At 35.0% G+C, this 15,074-nt stretch overlaps 1 long non-coding RNA gene and 1 pseudogene across 2 annotated transcripts; both read left to right on the top strand.

Annotated features, from left to right (window-relative positions):
* The first annotated feature begins 7,866 nt into the window (after positions 1 to 7,866).
* Positions 7,867 to 12,005, top strand: LOC145563977 (putative pentatricopeptide repeat-containing protein At2g01510 pseudogene; annotated as a pseudogene). Its single transcript, XR_014094702.1, has 2 exons — positions 7,867 to 10,320; positions 11,773 to 12,005. The product of XR_014094702.1 is annotated as a putative pentatricopeptide repeat-containing protein At2g01510 pseudogene (transcript).
* A 91-nt stretch (positions 12,006 to 12,096) lies between these two features.
* On the top strand, positions 12,097 to 15,074 carry LOC145563976 (uncharacterized). Its single transcript, XR_014094701.1, has 3 exons — positions 12,097 to 12,217; positions 12,881 to 12,976; positions 14,485 to 15,074. It is a non-coding gene; the product is annotated as an uncharacterized LOC145563976 (long non-coding RNA).

Below are 15,074 nucleotides of genomic sequence, written 5' to 3'. Positions count from 1 at the left end.
CTTGAGGGTATTTGGTGAAATTTTCGAAAGGTCAAGGGAATTTGGTGAAAAAACCGTATTTTTTTTAGGGAATCAACACTTGGTTTTTTTATTTGTAATCAATTTGTTTTTAGTTTTTAGTTTTTTTTTTTTTTTTTTTGTCGTTTTTGTTGTTACTATTTTTAGTTTTATTAAAGACTATCTACATCTATATACTCTGTATTTTTTAATCCTATCCTTAATTATAACCCGTGCATTAGTACGGACACATTCTAAACTTGGATGAAAAAATAGTATTGTTTTATTAGAAAGGTAACAACTTGATTCATGCAACCACTATGAAATAAACAACTATGGCACAACATGAAAAGTTTCAAGACTTGGACGCAATAGGCTCTTAAATTTGTCCAACATAAATCAAGAACCAAAGACAGCTACGTTGTTTGAAGCTTCTTTCTTTGCAACTTTTTGTAACCAGTATATTACCATTTAATACAAACTCTTCAGCTCAAAAACACAAAGCAGTAGACACCATACATGAGATGATAATAATAACAAAGCAGTATAATCAAATCCTCTACCAATACTAAGGTTTTGTTTCAGTATGGTAGTCACATGGCCACTATAATTGGCTGATACAAATGCAGCTTAAAGTTGAAATCTAAAAAATAGCTTAATAAGAGCGTACACTCAATGTGATGAATAATTTATGTATCCGACCTTGCCTTAATATGTCAACAGGTCTCTAAAGTAGGAATACACATAACAGTTTAAATAGTTCAGTTACTTACAATCAAAGAGCTCATAGAAAGGTTGCAACTTTTATAGCTCATATTATTAGGAATACAGTAATATAACCCACTATCTATATTATTTAACAGTAAAGAGCTCAAATTTACACCAAGTCAGACACCACTAATTAAAGTCTACAATCAAACAAACCCAAAAAACTTAAGGGAGACAGGAATACATGAACATCTCCCTTCACAATGCGCTCCAACCATATTATATCAATTAATATACAAATTAATATTAAAAATCAAGACATACCAACATCAATTAACCAAAACCCCATTATATAAGAACCAAAGTATATACAAAATGATCTAAGTTTTTATAGATATAAAATTACTATTAAGAAAATAATTACCTTACAAGGAAAGCCTACCTTAAACCCAAACGGGTAAGAGGCAAGAACAGAAGCCGCAACGCCTGTGACTGCAGCTTTAGCAGATAATGAACCAACTGAATGCAAAGTATGTAATGAATAAAATTTGGGATTATTCCTCATCAAATCTAATATTAGAGCAATCCCTAACATTTTTAGTGTGTATCCGTGCTAACATACATTCTAGACTTAGACGAAAACATAGTATTGTTTTGTTAGAAAGGTTACAATATTTCTGCTATGGAAGAATTGAAATCAATTCCTCAAACATACTTTATTTAAAAACATTAATTCTCAAGATTACTTCATAAATCATAATATTTAATTTAATTCTCGATATCTCCACGCATCACTCGTACGAGGTGGATCATGGTTTTGGATGTGAAGAAGATGAAGATGGCTATGGATGGATATGAAGATGATGGAGGAGATATAAAGGAGATGAAGAAATCATACAAAAAAAAATATGTATATAATACTAACAAAGTTCATTTTATTTATTGTATTCCATTTTGAGATACATGAAATGTATCTCATGTTGAGATAGTGACGTTAGCTCTATCTCCTTTCATAATCTCCATCCAAACTCGCTGCTACTTTTTTTTTAATATTTATTTCCTCTCACATTCATTACTTTTCAATACACTATCAACAATGAAGCATCTAGCATAGTCGTCAACTATGAACGACTATGTTCGACTACAATAAGATATTAAATCTAAACTGTTGATATTGTTTATTGCTTAATCTTAGCCTTCGAATATCATATTTTAAAAAAATTAAAAAAAAATCTAATTTACACGTCATTTAAGTCATGGCAAGTCAACAAGCAGTCAGCAAAGTGTTGTTTGGTTTTTTACTTTAGAGGGTATTTTTTTCCTTAGTTATAATATTATAATTTATAAAAAAGCATCCAACGTTATAAAATTGAAGTAAGTCGTCCAAAATAAATTTTAAAAAAAAAAATTATACATCTTCATTCCCATTTTAAAATCTTCATTTCCATTTTAATAGCTTCATCCATCTTCAATGGCGCATTTCATTTTTGATCTATTTTAATGGGGCACTTAATCTTCAACCTCTGATCTTCATTATTTATCTAAAAATTACCAAATTACATATGGAATCAATAAGATTAATGTTTAATCATCATCACATTTATGCTTTAATTTTTTTATTTCAGAGTTTGTATCAATTTAACTATATATCTGTATAAAAAAATTGATTAAAAAATTGCGGATTATATCTTTCGGGATTAATTGTTAGAATTGAAATGATTTTTAGTTTAATTTAGATCAGTCATATGAATTCGTGAGTAATCATCCGCCACTGTTGAATTTTTTTTTTTTTTTCGAAGAAGCCATTGTTGGATGTTGAAGCTTGAGCATGATTTTATGTTGAAAGTTAATTAAAATAAAAATAAAGATAAGGCAAAATCCAACTGACACTTTAGGTACACCTAAGTTATATTTGGGCGTACCTAAAACGAAGTGGTTCAATATTAACCTTCTCTTCTCTTTATAAACTGCATGACATGATCATTAAGAAGAGTGGAGGAAAGATTAAAATAATAATTAAATTAAAATATTAACTTAAAAGCAATTTGTACAAATGATAAATAAAAACTTACTTCAAACTGACCGCTGACAAATCCTAACTTAGCTACTTTAGACAAAGATAATAAAATTAAAGGATAATATAATTTTGGTATATGTTTTTTAAAAATTTGATAATTAAGTAATAAATCTAATCATCTCCGAAAAGTACAAAATACATTATTTTGCAATTAAATATTAAACAAAGAGAGAAGTAAATAATTAATGAAATATGAATTTAATCAATTGGAGACATGGCTATATTACATTTTGTGACATATTCTCAAAGCAAAACATTAGCATAAATACATGTCAAAAGATGTGATATTGTGATGTTTGTCCCCTAAACTAATGTGCATTGGCCTTTGAAGTAGATGTCTCATGATTGTTGGCCGTAATAGGTCTGTAACACTCTGTTGTTGCAAAAGAGCTTCCATTGTTGTGATCTTGAGTACCCTTTGTGTTTTCATTGTTGTGATCTTGAGTTGCTTGCTGCGTGTTAGCATCATGCTGCTCTTGAGTGTCTTCTTCATCATTTGAATCTGGTTTTTCCATGTGCACTCTATCTCATGCATCAATCACAGCCCACAAAAGAGCTTCTTTTTCATCTTGGAGTCTTTCTAATCTTTCCAGTCTCTCCTTATTCACACGAGGAGGATTAATCCTGTTTGACCCTTTAATTTTCATTATTGCATTCATGGTGTGGCACAAAGTGACCCAGACCTTGAACAATGTTGTTGCATCTAGCTCATCGTAAGCTTGTTCCACAACAGTTATCAACTGATCTAGTGTTTTAGCCATTTTTTAGTGTTTGAGTGATTGGATGCTTTTGAAAAATCCTAAATCTAGGATGTTTAAGTCTTGACTGTTTGGAAGTTGTTGAGTTATGATAAAAGTGAATCTTGGTTGTTCACAGTACAATGTTCTTGCCAAACAGGATCATCTTGGGTTATATGTGCCTTTGCATTATCTTGTTGTATGTAGATTGTGTTGTGATGACCTGTTTGAGGCCATTTTGCCATAATTGCCAGTATGACCTTTTCCACTAACATCCATCTTGACACATCCCTATTCATGATTGGATCAATGACCTTTGTCACTAATTCCCCCTTTTAATTTCATGTACTTTGCAAAAGGGAAAATAATGCTTATTTTCCCATCAAATATGACTTCCTTTTATGCATTATACGAAGGTTTTGCAGCTACTCCTTGAAACACGAACTTAATTGGGAATGAACTTTTGAGATTGCATAACTCTATGTGGTCCTTTTTCCCCTTTTGCTAAATATAATCCATGTGATTTCTTTGTCAAAGTAAACCACTTTTCATCAATGTAGATTGTGTTATACTTTGATTGGTACACTCTCTTTGTGCCCTAGTGTATCCCCTATAAACTTTAGCCTCTCTTTTTTATTTGCTGTTGTGAGTTTTAGCTTCAATGCATTTATGTGAGACCTTATATCCCCTCTCCTACCCATTCTCCCAACTGTGCTTTTTCCCACATTAAGCATTCAAGCTAAGTCCCTTTGGCATGATCTGTCCCCCATTGAAACTGCCTTGATATCCTCATTAGAAACAGACACTCGTTTTCTGCCACAATAGTGATAGCCTGTTGCCATGTTATACTGTTGATGTGCTTACATTTGTAGATTCCCCCTTTTTCCAGATTCTAAGTATGGTTCTTGTTGACAGATTAAAATGAGTGGTACCTTGTTGAATGGATCCACGTTTAAGCTTTTTATTTGTTGATCTGGTCATCAGCCATATAAATATGTTGAACTTATCCCCATTATTGAGCCTCCTATGCTAATGATGGCCTTCACCAATTTGCTAGTTCAATGATGCTTGTTGACTGTTGTTGATGTGCTAACCTTATTGTTGGTTGCCTGTTGCTTGCTAACTATTGTTGATTACTTAACCCTGTTGTTGGTTGCCTATTGTTGCTCTACTTGTGTTGCGTCATGGGAAGGACTTTGATTTAGATCAAAGTCAAGTTGTTTATGGATATTTTCTGATTCGCATCCATTTTCATATGGATCATATCCAGAGTTAAGATCGTAATCAAAATTGTTGTGCATATCATCAACAAAATCAGTAGCATCATCATCCATTGTTTGATTTAAATCGAAAGTGAATTTTGAAGCCACTTTTTAGAGAGGCAATGACATTTTTAGAGGATTATTTTATTTTTATTTTTTTAGAGTTGCATCTGTTAAGGTTGGATGTAATTCCCTAAAATGATTTGAATTTTTGAGAAGGGATGTGTTTTATAGTGTAACTTTGTTAGAAGAAAAATCTTCCAAAAAATTGGAGTGATTTAGATTAGCTTAGTCATCAATCTGTGTAGTTTAATCATATTGGATGCTATAATTATTTATGCCAATATGATTGGTTAAAAACAAATCACATGGATTACTAATGTACTCATTCATTTTTATTGGTTGTTTAATAAAGCAAAAAAAATAAATAAATAAATAAAACCAAAGGTTTTCTCTTAAAAATTGGCTGTCATTATTGCAAAACATTTTCTCTCTTTTTTTTTATTTTTAAAATGATTGAGTTTTAGTTTTCATGTACTTCCTTAATTTCTCATTAATTCTCATGATTTTCTATCAAAAGTAACAAACAAAAGAGGACGGAGAAAGTATATTTCTTTTACAATATTTTAAAACTCCAACTACCTAACTTACCTTTTACTCCCTCCGTTTTAAATTATTTGTCGCACTTTTCATTTTCGACTGCTTTAATTGCTTGCTCCATTTACTTATTTGGAAAGATTTTACAATATTTAATTCATTTTTCTCAACTAGTGTGAAGGAATGGTGTCCTTCGAACAAGTGTATTATTCTGATAGAGGATTCGGAATTATTAGAAAGCTCAGTGAGGTCAAGTGATCAAAATGCCTAGCTGGAGGTCACTTCCAATCAGTAATATTAATGCATAATTAATATTACAACTTAATCTTGTCTAAACCCTTCGGTTCACACCCAATCGAGTAATCGAACCGAAATTACGAATTAATCTGAAGGATTAAATGAGTCATTAGAGTATTACGAACATAGACGTCGGATACCGAGTTTAGAGTGTTGAAACCGAGCATCATAAGTAAAGTCGAATTTAGGAATCGACGAGACCAGAAATCAAGTAAACTACAAGTCATAGCGCGGAAAAATCCTAGCCTCGAAATGGCCTAGCCAATCGAGGGCTAGGATGGCTAGCATGACTAGTCAGAGCCATTGGTGCAAGGCAAGGCTCGGCCACAAGCTCAGCATCCCTAGCATGGCTGAGCAAACTGGCCGAGAGAGCCTTGCGCGCAAGGCATGGCTAGCTGCACGTTGCTAGGCATGCTAGCACAGTTAGCTAACATTGCTAGTGTGAGAGCAAGCTAGTTACTGCTAGCTCAAGGCACCTAGCAGCCCGCAAGCATGCAAAGCTTGGTGGGCTTGGCTAAGGACCTCGCTAAGCATATCACGCGCAGCAGCAGCAGCCCGCAAGCATGCGAGGCGTGCCTGCTGGGCCGCACACGCTGGTAGGCCCAACCGAGCACTAGGCCGCCAGCGTGGCGCGCCTTGGTGCCTAAGGCTAGGTGCCAGCGTGGCGCGTGCTCGTTGGTTGAATTGAGGAGCCGGTTTTGGTGAGTTGCTTGGGGTAGGGCTGAGCAAAACTACCCGAAAAACCGAAAACCCTAAAAACCAATCCGTAACCGTTCCAAAAATTAGGGTATCCGATCCGATAACCATAACGGTTCGGGTACCCGTTCCAATAATTTGTTATCAGGTATGGTTATTGGTTATCATTTTAAAATTAACGGTTATCCGATCTGATCCGATAAGCATTTTTTGCTTTTTTCCCTATTTAAATCTATTTTTTTAAAATCTAAACTCTTACTTTACTTCATAATTACTTTATAATATCAATGATTAGTAATATTATTAATAATTTGGTCAAAATCATATGATATTGTTGTTAATTAGTGGTAAATTATATCATAATAACTACATAATTAAGTTTAATTATCATTATTGGATATCTTATTGGGTACCCGATAACCGATCCGAAAATTCGAGTACCCGAAATCCGGGTACCCGAACTTATCGGTTTGGATTATGGATATCACTTTTAGGGATTTTGGTTATCGGGTACCCGAATCGTTAGTACTATGGTACGGGTACCCGTCCCATGCTCACCCCTAGCTTGGGGAGCAAGGGGAGGGTGGTTCCCCCTGTGGTCCTCACCTAACCCCTTGCTCTCCTCTTGCCACTTGTTCTTTGTTGATTCATTCGCATTTTAATTTGATTTTTGAATTAAATTAAATTGTAAATTGCCTTTTTACCAACTCTCCCAAATTGATGGGAGATTGGAATTCAAGGGCTCATTTCCCTATAAATACCAATCATTTGGCATTGGGAAAAAGCACTTGAGTTTTAAACTTGAAAGGATTTCCACAAGCGAGAACACTTTCGTTCTAATACTCTAAGTATTTTTTGGTCTAGCCCTGACTAAGTTTCAGGGTAGGGGCCGTTCGGGTCGGGTCTCAAGGGTGAGAGCCTTTGGAGACTTGCGCATTTGCGTACACTTTCAAGTATGAGCTCTAAGAAAGAGCGAAGCACGCATCAAAGGTATAGTATTTGCGTACACTTTCAAGTATGAGCTCTTTCTCTCTCTTAGTTAATTAATTATGTGGTTATTAATTAATATGCATGTTTAGTTACTTTAATTTGTGTGCAGATTTTGGGAGGGTTTTGTTCCGCATGATGTCGGACATTAGGAAACTCAATATAGTGGACCCAACATACATTATACTTTATTGACTTTTGTAGTACATAAATCATATTTAATTCAATTCTCTCAACTAATTTTTACACTTAACAATTTATTATTCTTCAACCAACCCTATTACCTCTATATTTAATTACTTCTTTAATTTATAGTAAAACTCCGCATATGGAGAAATAGAGAAGTAATTAAAAACACATGGAGTATTTTATTTAATTCAATTGATTGACTAAAACTATGTGTTGATCAAAGTATACAGAACATTTTCGGGAGTATCTCGTTTTTTAGCAGAGAGATACACGAGTACTCTAATTTCGAATAAACAGAGCAAACAACTCAGTGCTCAAGTATCTGATGAACCATAAGTATTGGACTAACGCAGTCCACAAACTATCATCTTGCGTTCGAACCCAAACATCCAACACCAAAAATGTCATTGATGCACGGATCATCAAAACGGGTTTTGACCCGAATACAAGCCGCATTAATTTCCAGATTGAAAAACTCATCAAAACAGGTCAACTTTCCAAAGCACACCAACTGTTTGATGAAATGCCTAAAAGAAACATAATCTCTTTGAACACCTTGATTTCAGGGTATGTCAAGTCTGGAGATATTGTTACTGCAAGACAATTGTTTGATGGAATGTATGCTCGAACTTCTGTGACTTGGACCATTTTGATTGGCGGTTATGCTAACCGTGGATACCCTTTGGACGCTTTTAAGCTTTATGTTGATATGTATAGGTCTATGACTATGCTGGATTCTGTTACTTTTGCTACATTGTTGTCGGGTTTCGATGATAATGATTGTATGTACCAAGTGGTTCAAGTACATGCTCATGTTGTGAAATTGGGGTTTAGTTCAGCTCGTGCCGTGTGCAATACTTTGTTGGGTTGTTATTGCAAGTGTCATTGCTTGCACTTAGCTTTTAAGCTTTTTAATGAAATGTCAGAAAGAGATTCTGTTACTTACAATGCAATGATTACTGGGTATGCAAATGTTGAGTTAAATGAAGAAGCTGCTGATCTTTTTCTGACAATGCAGAAAATGGGTTTCAGACCTTCTGAGTTCACCTTTACTGCAGTTTTAAGTGCTGCTGTTGGGTTAGGGGACATAGTTTTTGGCAAGCAACTTCATGGTTTTGTGGTGAAAACAAATTTTATTTGGAATGTTTTTGTTAGCAATGCTTTGCTTGATTTTTATTCAAAGCATGACCATGTAGAGGAAGCCGAGAAACTTTTCCACGAAATGACTGAAATCGATGGTGTTTCGTGCAACATTATCATAACCGGCCATGCAAGGGAAGGGAACTATGAGAGGTCTCTTAAACTTTTCCAGGATTTGCAGGGGACAAAATTTGATAGGAATAATTTTCCCTTTTCTACTATGTTAAGCATTGCAGCTTATACACTTGATTTGGAAATGGGTAGACAAATTCATTCCCAGTGTATTGTGACAACAGCATCATCAGAACTTCAAGTAGGAAATGCACTCTTAGACATGTATGCTAGATGTGGACGGTTTGAGGAGGCTAATCTGATCTTCCAATCTCTCTCACACGAGGACACAGTCCCATGGACAGCAATGATATCTGCTCTTGTACAAACGGGGTACCATGAAAAAGGGCTTGACGTATTCATCAAAATGCGCAGGGAACAAGTCAACCCTGATCAAGCAACTTTTTCCAGTATTTTAAGGGCTACTGCTAGTTTAGCCTCACTCTCACTTGGAAGACAGCTGCATTCTTTGGTGTATAGGTCAGGATATTTTTCCAATGTGTTTTGTGGAAGTGCATTGCTTGATATGTATGCAAAATGTGGTTCTATGAGAGACGCTATCAAGGCTTTCCAAGAGATGACTGACAGGAATATAGTGTCGTGGAATGCCATGATCTCTGCCTATGCTCAGAATGGAGATGGTTATGGTACCATTGGGTTATTTGACGAAATGGTTTCAGAGGGTCTTTGCCCAGACCCGGTAAGTTTTCTTAATATCCTAACTGCTTGTAGCCATTGTGGGCTTGTTGATCAAGGAATAAGGTATTTCAACAGTATCACTGAATTGTACCATATGGAGCCTAGGAGAGAGCATTATGTCACTATGGTTGATATCTTATGCCGAAGTGGACGTTTTGGACAAGCAAAGAAACTGATGTTTGAAATGCCCTTTAACCCAGATGAAATTATGCTTTCATCCATTCTGAACTCATGTAGGATCCATAAAAACCAAGAGCTGGCAAAAGAAGTTGCTGAACAGCTATTCAAGATGGAGGTGAGAGATGCCTCTGCTTATGTAAACATGTCAAATATATACGCGGAAGTTGGTCAGTGGGATAAAGTTGCTGTGGTGAAGAAAGCAATGAGAGAACGAGGACTTAAGAAGCCACCTGCTTATAGCTGGGTGGAAATCAACCACAAGATGCATATTTTCTCAGCAAATGACAAGTCTCATCCGAGATGGGAGGACATCAGAAGGAAAATTGAGTCCTTATCGATGAGAATGGAAGAGGAAGGTTATAGACCAGATACTAGTTGTACCCTTCATAACTGGGATGAAGATACTAGAGCAGAATGTTTAAAATACCATAGTGAACGCATAGCTATAGCATTTGCATTGATCAGCACCCCTGAAGGTTCACCAATATTATTGATGAAGAATCTAAGGGCTTGTTCCGATTGCCATGCTGCAATCAAGATCATCTCTAAGGTAGTTGGGAGGGAGATTACAGTGAGGGACTCCAGTCGATTCCACCATTTCAAAGATGGGCATTGTTCTTGTGGCGATTATTGGTGATTATTGGTGAGTACAATTAAGTAAAAAAAAAATTCAGGTTGAATTTGCATTGATTATTGTCTATATTAAAATTAAGTCCCTTAGGCCTTGTTCTTATCATCCTAAAAGAAATAAAAGTTAGAAAAATTAGTTTGATTCACTGCATTCACCAATGATAGTTTTAGATTTGTTGTCATAGAATTCTTGAATTTGGCTATGTTTTATGTTTTCTTGATGCAGGTGGTTTAGAGCTAGAACTTTTCAATAGGTTGTAAGCTGTAATCTTGTCTAAATCTCCAACTATGCTTGCTTAGATGAGATTCTTGATTGTTAGACCTCTGTTTCACTGCCAACAGTGTAATCTTGAATTTGCATATTCTGAGCCCTTCTAAGTGATTGTAAGCTTGAAGACATTAGGTTTGCAAGTTTGCAACCTATATTATTATCCCTCGTCGCTCTTTAATAGACAACATATCTATATTGGTATGTCCCAAAATAATTGGCCACTCATATATGCACTTATAATTTATGAAATTTCCGATACTTTTCTTACAAAAAAAGAGAAGTTAATGCGTTTTATCATAATTACCATAATCATATGCTCATTCTCAATAATTGTTTAAATTATTAAGGGCAATTAACTGATTATTGTGGTACACCTAGCCAATGTCTCACAGATGACCTCTAACCACAGGTGGTCTATTCAAGGGTGGCAGAGGGAGTATACCTTTTTTTTTTTTTGGGGGGGGGGGGGGGGGGGAGGAGGGGAGGTGTGCATGGGAAGTTGATTGGGGTATTTGGGCAGCAGAGAATTCAACATGGGCTTTGTCCCGAACTGTTTAAAAAAAAAAAATAAGGATATCATAGTTTGTCTCTTGCTGGTAAATTACATTTGAGAAGTATATTGAATCGTTTTAGTTATGCACAATTGTAGAGGATTGTAAAGATCTTGTGAAATCGATTTGTTGTTCAGGATAATTTGTTGATGTCTAAGGATAGAATACACTTCTTTAGCTCAACACTACTGCATTTTGTGGTCAAATATCCTGGCTGACAATGTAGCAAGATTAAATGTTATTATTCTCAATTGCCAAATTATTTGTCTCACATAAGGTATTGTGGCAACAACCTTTGAAAATTTTAGTTACTCACTTCTTCGTGTTAGATTTAACGGCTTTTTTCAGACTTCCCCGTGACCCCCCCCCCCCTCCAAATACTTATGAAATATAAGGTTTTCTCCCTTCCTCATTTTTACTTTGGGGTGTTATAGATGTTATAGAGCATTTGTCTTCTTTTTCCATTGCTATTGGTGTTGTTAAGATGGTTATCACTAATACTACTGTTGGGTTTGATCTTCAGAGGCTTTCACTGAGAATGTGTTTCATTTGAAACTAATACTATTACTGACTATGGAGTATCTTTCCCAGTGAATTTGTTAGTACAATGAACTACTCCAATCTGAAATGATTTTTGTTGCAGTATAATGCGTTTCCAAGAAAAAGGAACTATAAGAGTATGACTATGATGTCTGTGAAGCAAATTTACATTGAAAACAGGTTAAGTCTTTTCTTTTTTGACAACTTGTACATAATGGTTTTGGAAATAATGTCTAATACAATGTTGAATATTACAGTATCTCAATTTCAGAAGAGAACATTTAGTGGTTCTTCCAGATGGTTGGTTAGGCTGTGCATCAAAAAGGAAAGACAAATTGCAAGATTCTGAACTTCTGAAATGCACACCTTATTTTTATCATTTCTCCATAAGTTTCTGTTGGCCTTTGTTGCAAATAGTTTGGTTCACATGCATGAAACTGGTCTCTTGTTTAAATTGTGTCAGGGGAGATAAGAAATGTTATAATCAATATCACTATAGTGAGCTTCCATCGATATCTGTATGGTGAGCTTCCATTGATATCTTTATGGTGAGCTTCTCAATCCTATTTTACCTGCCAAACCTCCATTTCATCTCCGTCAATTTAAAAATAATTTGTGCTGGAAATTTTTGTTTTTTTTTTTCCTTCAAGTGAAGAGATTGACAATCATGATGCAGTGATTAGTCCTGTTAATGATGTGAATCTAATGTTTGAGATTTTTGTATTTGGATGAGTTGATTTGGCCATGTGGCTATATTGCAGCCAGCAGTTTTACTACCATTATGGCCTCCATGCCTCTTGTGTAACTATGTGTATTACTTTTTGTCTTTGACATCTTGTGTTTCTTTTTGGGTGAAAAGGAGAATTAGTTTCATTTAAGTTGTGGAAGTGATTTTCAAAGTAAATGCTATGTGATGCAATTACCATAATATGAAGAAAATCAATTATCATTTTTGGAAAATTAGTCTAACGGGTTTAGTTCTCATGTGTTAATTGGATGGTCAGCAAATGCACATGCTTCTTATCGAATATGAAATTCAATTTTTTTTATTTTTTTATTGATAAGCACATTTCCCTTGGATTACATAGAATGTGCCAACATATGGAATATTTCCAAATATTTGTGCTAATTTCTTTTGCCTTCTTGCTTTCTACTCTTTTTTTTTCTTCACCTTAAGAGCTATCTCACCTTTTTTTTTTTTATGGGATTAGTGCAGAAGTATGCCAAACATGTTGGTATGAAGCAGACTTTTTGCCTTGTAGTTAGAGGCATCACTTGTAACATGATCAACGTTCTAAAAGGGGCCTGTAAGTAGTCCATTTTTTGCTTCTTTAATTATTTATGGTGCGTTCTATTTACCTATTTTTCACTTATTTAATTTGATTAAACTTAGCTGAACTTATTTTAATTATAAATTGAACATAGTTAGCCCTAATTTAGGCCTTATTTGAATGTATCTTATCTGAATTATTTTTTCCTGAAAAAAGTAGATAAGGAGAACAGAACTAAGCATTATTATAACTTTAATTTAATTCAGAATTGGTGAAATTTTATTTAACTAGAAAGGAATAGGCTAGTTAAATAGAGTTTGCAGGAAATTGGAGAAACTTCCATCAGGGTTGGTGTAAAGACCCCTGTACATGATGATTACAGACTACTCTTCTCATCTTTAAAAGGATAATCTAGGCAAGTAACCCTTTACCATTCCAGGCCCACCTATAATTGTACTCCAAATTACATTTTTGGAACTCTAAAGTGGTGTAGGCAACAGGACAGATGTAACCCTCACTGCAAAGATGGAAATAATACAGAAATTATCTGGCTGTATTAGAAAAAGAAGTCCTCCACCCTTTCCTCCGGTTGTGGAAATTGCTATATTTCTATTGAGGAGTGGAACATCACACATGACTCTTACCTATATTTGTTTTCTCACAGCTGAGGAAAGTGTTAATCATAATAAGTGTGACATACAAAGACTTCAATGAGATGATAAAGGCAATGTTACATTCTAAATTTTTAATATGATTATGATACCTACTTTGTCACTTTGATACTATGCTGCTAGAAGTGATTGTATATTTGTATTTGGCATGGGTTGTTGATGATTCAGAACATACAAGTTTATCATAGTGATAAACAAAATTTGTTTACCATTTGATAGACTGGGACAAGCTCGTTGATAATTAGTGTGAACTTTGAATATGCTTTCCAGGCTAGAGAGAGGGGAAGAGAGTTCAAACCGTAGTAAATATATCATCTAAGCAGAATCTGCATAAATTAAATTTAGATTTTTGGAATATATCAGCTAGCTTGATTAGGTTCTGAAGTATCAACTTTATGTTTAGTCTTGCTAACGCAGGAGATTATGTGCTGGGAATGGCCGGAATGCTTATTATGCTTTTCATGTTTCGTCCATTTTGATAATTATAGATTTATAGCCTTTTTTTGTTTGAGGCAGCAGCTACAAAGAGAGATTTATAGTATTGAGATTTGAGAATTATTTGAAATTGCTGTATTTTTTCCAGACATTTTGATATTTAACAATCTGGCCTTGGCTCACTGAGCTCTTGACTTCGTATGATCTTATATTTCTTTCAGAATTCAGGTCAATCTTAAAAAGATTTATATGCATTTGCTTTGATTTACTGATTGACGTGGTTGTGTCATATGTTATTCCTTTAGGATTAGAAACTTTTCAGGACCAAGGAATGGCATACTATCAGCTACTCGTGCCCAGGGGTTTAGTGACTCACTTTAGTGGGTTGTTCTGGTTAGAAGGAATGTTGTATAATAATTAGCCCTTTGTTTGGTACAGGTGGTGAAAGGGAGGGAGACTGGTCAAATTATCCAAGTCAAGATGCAATCAAGATAGCTTATACTGCAGCTATATGCTTGAAGTAAGATGGAGTCTGGTCAGAAAATTGTTGGAGGATGGTTCAAAAATTGCAAATTCTGGTGAAAAAGACATTTATTTACTGCTTTTAATGGGCGATCTTTTGCTCTCCAGACATGAGTGACATCAAAATGTTTTCAAACTACAGTAAGTGGAGATTTATGCCTTTCGAGACCCTGAGGAAGGAACCACAAGAATGCTACCAGCAAATGAAGGAAGGCTTCTGCTTATTTACGACAGGCTTTGATATCTACAGAATAATTGATATTTTAGCCTACGAACTCCCTTTCTGAGCCATTTGTGGGTGTTGCTGTATATAATATATAGTATGTCAATGCAGTCCTTGAATGATGTTAGCAGGTTTCTTGTGGTGCATCTGTCACAAAAATTAAGCAACTGGGGAGGCAAATTTTGCTGCAGATTTACTCTTCCGATGGCTGATTGTCCTGTGAGTCTGACCTTTTTACACGAATTATTATTTTTGCTGATGTATTCCTTTGTGCCTTTTTTGT

The sequence above is a fragment of the Chenopodium album genome, chromosome 10, assembly GCF_948465745.1.
Source record: "Chenopodium album chromosome 10, dcCheAlbu1.1, whole genome shotgun sequence".
Lineage (NCBI taxonomy): Eukaryota > Viridiplantae > Streptophyta > Magnoliopsida > Caryophyllales > Amaranthaceae > Chenopodium > Chenopodium album.
Note: the sequence above shows the minus strand (reverse complement) of the source record. Positions and strands in the feature narration are given on the sequence as shown.